Below are 6392 nucleotides of genomic sequence, written 5' to 3' on the forward strand. Positions count from 1 at the left end.
TACTTAAGAGAGCGAAGAAAAGTCTGAAGACTTTCCATGGTAACTTTAAAATAAGGGCCAATAGTTTAAGACCTGAGGAAGAAACCTAGTCATTTCCTGGGAGAATGCCTGAATGCCATATTTCACCTCAGAATATCTATTTCCCATTCACTGCACCAACAACTGAAAAAAAGATGTTTTAACGGATCCTTAATATATATGGTATTTCCCACCCATGACTGATGCAATTATACTAGTTGATATTAAAGTAGGATTAGATACGYTAGAAAAACTGTTCTTTTTTCTAGTATTATTTCTGTTTTTTTCCTGGTATTATTTCGTTCAAGGAACTGGTCTAAATTCTACTAACAGAAGACTCTACATAAACTCCAGCACCTGTAGAAGGGTTTGTGACTATACCCTGCAAAGTATTGCCAAACCTTTCTAAATGTAGTCCAAAAGCTCAGTGAGGAGAGATGCTGAGACAATTCTCTTGAGAGAGTTTGAAAGTGCCCTAGATCATTTAAAGGGGATGTTAACGATGATTTATCTAATCATAACAACTTAAATATCAGTACTATTAGTAATTAGTTATTACAGCATTGCAAAAAGAAGATAAACAGAATATTCATGCCTGTTCTGTATGGAATTTTATGATTTTGGTGCTTTTATTGGATGAAGCTTGTTAGATACGCCATGTTTTTTCCTGTATGTTCCCTGCCAAATCAAAACTATGGTGATAATTAATGTGAGTGGCATGCTTTTAAACAGCACACAAAGGAAACTCACTCTGCTGTTTGTGTGATATGTTGATGGTCATATATCAAAATATCACAAAAAAGCAGTTTAAATTCCTTGTAAGAAGAAAACATTCTTCTTAAGAAAATGATGTTCGTAACAACAGAATTGTTTTAACATAACTAGATATTTGAAATTAGAGAGGGTAAAGGTATCTTGAACAAAAGTTTATGTGTAAGAGCTGGAGAAGTCAGGCTCTCTCTATAGAGAGGCTACAGAGCCGTCCATGGCCACTCAGCCGTTCCTGCAGAAACGAATGCGCTCTTTGTCCACGGGTGAAAAAACAGCTCTTTGCCTTGGCCTTCCTTCCACAATTACAGCAAAGTTAAAACACGTGCACAAATGATATCCTTCTATATGTTAAGATGTAAAGGAAAAAAACCCTCCGGGCTGTGATCTGTTTTGTTTTATTGTAAAGCATTCAGATAACCAAATGATGAATATGGTATAAATAGCTAGCTAGATTAGTTAGATTAGACAAAGAAAGACGATGGTAGATAAGAGATGATGTGCTAGAGCAGAAAGATAATCCTGATCGCTAAGGATCTGTCTTTTTTTGCACTGAAGTCTAAGAAGATCCTATTAGAAAAAGTAGAAAGACACAGAGGTTCCTTGCTAAGGACCACCAAAAAGAATGATGCATTTTAATGTCTGTGAAGGAGCAGAGTGAGCATCCTTAGAAAATTCAGACTCTTGAATGAAAGCTGTTATTCTGAAAAATCTGAATATATGCTGAAACTTTCACGGATTTTTTTCAATGGCATTATATTGATCGAAAAACCCAAATAAAGAAATGAAGATAAAGCAAAACAAAAATTCTGTGCAATGCTGTAAACTGAAATGTTTCAATGAAATAAATTCTGAAATGGAAATTGATAGCAACATTTGTGAGACTAGTCTAGCCTTATGAGATAAATGAAATGCAAATAGTTAAAATGAGTAAGTAAATAACATACTTCCCTGACTAATAATTCAGGTCTGTAACATTTACGTAATTTTAATAAAGTTCCACAGTATGACTCAATTTTATAATGCTGTCAGATGCAGGGGTTCAAAAACCTGAATCCAAAGAAAAATTACTAGGTGATCGTCTTGGGTATCATGAGATTTTTGTTTCTTAAATGCTAAAAGAGGAATTCCTTCCATATGTGGTTTTGAGCTCCTGATGAACTTTTATTTGCTATTCTGAAGTTGAAGATTTCTCTTTGCTTGAGTGCAAGTTGTGATACTCAATTAATGACAAGATTTCAGGGTCTGAGGTGATAATAAAAACACCTGAGAACACAATATTTTTATACAGTTATGTGAACAGTATTATGACAGTGCTATCGGATATAATTACTAATCTAGAAGGGTAAAAAGTTAGAAGCAGGCTGCAGGAAAATTCATGATATGGACTCTAGATTTTTTAATAATTTCTGTAGTCAGTTTTCCAGTCTTCCTCCAGGAATATAACAGCTACTGACTGCCTTTCTCACAGGAACGTAAGGGTGATTTTGTTCTCACCAAAGACCTAAATTAGATGGAGTTATGCAGTCTGTAGCGATACAGCAGTTTATAGTTTCCCTCAAAACTAAAAGAGTCTTCCAACTAATCAGTTCTTTCCCTGCCCAGGCACCATCTACCTATTTGGCTTCTCTACATCAACTCCCCGCTACTTCTGCCATTATGTTTTTGTCCTGACTGGATAAAATTTGGGAGGATTTTTATCCTTTCGAGATCTGGTGACTGACACATATCAGTTCTGCATCCCACCTTAGGCCACACGTCTTTCCCTGTTCTTTCTGCAGACTTTGAGGACTTTCACATGGTACCACTTCATTTCTTCCACCAGCTATATCTTGAGACCTCTCTGCTGTAGTAGACAACCATGCAACAAGGGGGTTGCATGGGAGGGAGTGAGACAGACTGGCCAAGTTCTCCAACGGTGATGAATACTGCTTCACGGATACTGCTGAAACAACCAGAAAGCAATGCTGTTGCTCCATATTTTACTGCTCCGCCTGCRATCCTTCAGGTTGTCCCAGTGAGAATCCTAGGAAGCCTAGTTCTGCATAGGTACACCCATGTCATGGAAATTATTCCAATAAGGTATTTAGTTTTTGGCAAGTACATTAGTACTTTGATAGCTTTGGCTGCTTTTGGGTGGTTCGAGGGGATGTCCAGCTACCGATGGGGAGATGCRTGCTGATGCTCTAAAGAGCATGTGTGTGAGTGGGTGGCAATCCCTAAAGGTGGTGAGTATTAGGAGTGCTGGAGGCATTAGGAGACAGCAGTCTCCAGGGGCTGAGTATTTGCTGGGACTGGAAAGAAAGTGGAGGGTGGTGAAAATGGGAGTGGTAAGAAGAGTGACTCTTGGTGTGACTTAATACCAGGTCTTTTGCATTGCAGCCTRTGTCAGCAGAGCACTGGCTCCTGTGAATTGTGCTTTCCTGGAGCAACCGGTGCAGCAAAAATGGGAATATGAGCACACRTGCCAGGGGCCTGTAATTTTCAAGACACAGGCAGAGAAGAAGTGAGGACATAAGGTAGGCTGATGAAATGCATGAGTATCGTGYGTAATATGAGTTTTGGCAGAAACATGCTATGGCTGACTTACCTTCTGTCAAGAGAGGTGGGTTTTGRCATTGACCAACAGATCTTCTATAAGCAAAAATTCCTATTGGTAGGGAAACATTATAGGCAAGTCTCATAGTATGGTTTCTCTTGGAGAGATAATCCAGATGTGTGGAAGGATCATTAGATTTTACTAATATGCAGTTTTTGTCTTGCTATTATTTCTTYAAAGTACGATTCTTCTAAAGCAGACATAGACGATTTTGAGAAAACAGATTCGTAAACAGATCTGCCCATTTTCATTTTGTTTAGCTGAAGGGTCTTGGACGCTCTAAGCTTCTGTTACRCATTTCATTGTTGAGGTGTTGAAACATTTACAATACATTTCAAATGGCACATGTCACCCACTCTCCTTCATTTTTCATCTTCTGCTTGGCCTGACCACTCAGCAGACAGGCATAGGCAGAAACCTTGCTCATTGTTTTTGTGTTTCTCTTCTCTCGAAATTTCCACCACTCAGAAATGCGTCAGAAGTCTTTTTTTTTCCTTTTTTTTTCCTTTTTTTTTTTTCTTTCCCTAAGCCCTAAGCACAACTCAAAGCATTCTAACTGCTTTTCAGATTTTAGGACTGTTTTGGCTGTCTTGATTTTGGTGGAATTTGAGTGTATTGAAAGATTTTTTTTATTAGAAATACGTGCCTTGAACAGAACTGATGTGAATCATAATAATAAAATATGAAATTTAGTTTTATGGCACRAGAAGATATTCAAACTTTCAGAAAATAGGAGTTTCTTTGTTCAAAAGGCTGAGAGGAATACTGATTTGAAGGACCATTCTCAAACTTAAAATCATGTCCCTGTATGGACACATTTTCTGCTTTTGTTAAGCTTACCAAAACTGTAAAACTTAGATAAACAGGATTTTTCCACATTAATTTGTTTCTTTTAACCAACAAACAAAATGCTACTTGGTAATTCCACCCAAATCTCTTCTGCAAACAAACAAAAAAATGCAACAAAATTTCATTATGCAAACAAAAAAAAGTTTAAGAAAAAAAATGATCATAAAAATACAAATGAGTAGATAACAGGCAGAGAAAAAGAGAAGGCGCCTGTAACATCTGAAGGACCGATGGCTCTTAAAACAATCTCTACGTTGACTAGAGGTTTAGCTAAATATTCTGAGCCCCCCTGTGTTTATGTTTTTATATCTAAAGCAAAATAACCACTGTACCATATCACTATTACTGAATTGTCATGAGGCAGCTGACGTTTTCCTAGGGCTCAAAAAGGAAGYTGTGAATGATGTAAAAGGTGGAAGAATATCAGGATTGATATCTGTGTTCGCTTTGAATAGCACCACTCCTCCCCACGTAGTCTGTCAGCAGTGTTGGCTGGGCAGCGAAGTGCTGCTCCCTCTGAGCAGGGGTATGGTTTGCCTGCCCGTATGCAGCAGAGTGGTCGGCTACAGGGTCGTGGTGCCAGCTTCGCAAATCGCTGTCCTTTCCGTGGGGTYGGAGCGCTTCCCTCGAATTCCCTGCTGTGCAAGGGAGTCGGACGTGCCTGGGATCCGCCGGCCCGCGTGCGCGCACTGGTTGATGTGCCCGTCTCATGTGCCACGCAAGCCTCCAACTACGGTGCGTTTCCCGAGAGTCAGGGGCCACCAGGTGCACCGCGTTTGTGCTGCGACATCCTTACGTGCACGCGCAAATCAGCAGGCCTGGAACTGGCAATGCAATCGATATAACCATGCATGGGACATCCCAAAATTACAGCTATCTCCCCGAAGTTATCTTTTGTGCCCAGAGAAGATTTCCAGGTGAAGAAAAAGAATGAGACTGAGGAAATTTGGATATATAGTGGTGTTAGGGTCAGATGAAATTGCTGTCCCTGTGCTTCTAAAAAAACCATAAACCACAACGCTGTAAATGATGAATATACCTTAAAAATATGGTATTCAAACTTCAATTCGTGTTAGAGTCTTCTGTTTGTTTTTAAGCTTGACATTTACTTCATACTTAAACTTCCTTCTGCACTGTGAAGGTTTTATTAGACCTAAAAGCAATAATAAAAAGAAGAAAGGGTRGATTATGCAGTAGGCTTTTGATTTTAGTGCTTAGGGCTTTTAAGAAAAAAGCACAAATTACCTACAGCTTTATTTTGTAATAAAATGATGAGCATTTTCAATGACAAGATTTAGGGAAGCTTTCTGAAATGCGTAGCATTGAAGGCTAGTCTCTCATTTACATCAGCAAACACACCTGCCTTCAAGTACCATTGATTTTTGTGGGACTCCTCAAATGCTTAGGRTGGTCACAGCTTATGCACCTTGCTGAATCACCTACATCACCTGTCCTTGGCTCTCTTGCGAGCCAGGTTACGAACAAACATGCGTATAAAATGTTTGACTTTGTGATGGCAACAACTTAAACGTGTATGCTTTTCCTGCGAGCCAGCCCCACCGCCTGCCTTGACAGAAAACGGCCGTGGTAATGTTCATTTCTATTTTCTCGGACTATTGCAGTGCCAGGGGAGCAATCTGCAGAAGGGGGAAAAGGCAAGGTGTCCCCTCACGATGGGTCGTTTCCTGAAGGGCAGAAATACCGGAGCAAAAAAGTTGCGTGCTCTCTCGGCTTCCCAGTTCCTGTTGTTCCCGAATCCCGGTGCGTGCGTGCGCAGCGCGGCGGGAGGACGGGGCTCCGGGAGGGGAGGGATTTTGGGGGGAGCGGGCCGGGCGTGCGGGGAAGGCCCCGCTCTCGCCCATCCCTCTGCAGAAGCGCGCCTGTTTTCCCGAAAAAAAGCGCCGTTTCTTCCCCTCGGTCACATGGCTTAGCTGAAACTTTCCTTCGCGTCCCGCGGCCGCCTGCGGAGCCGGCGGCGTCCTCAGCCGGGGCGCACGGCGGAAAACCGCCCGGCTGGCGCGTCCTCCCCCCGCCAAAAAATAAATAATAATAAWAAAAAAGCCCTGCATTTGGGGCAGGAGGAGGCAACGACCCCTCCGGGCGGGAGAGACGGGGTCAAACGAGAGCGGTGCCGGGGCGAGCCGGCCGGGGAAGGCGA

This window comes from Rhea americana, unplaced genomic scaffold (assembly GCF_003343005.1).
Source record: "Rhea americana isolate MKP2758 unplaced genomic scaffold, rheAme1 scaffold_62, whole genome shotgun sequence".
NCBI lineage: Eukaryota > Metazoa > Chordata > Aves > Rheiformes > Rheidae > Rhea > Rhea americana.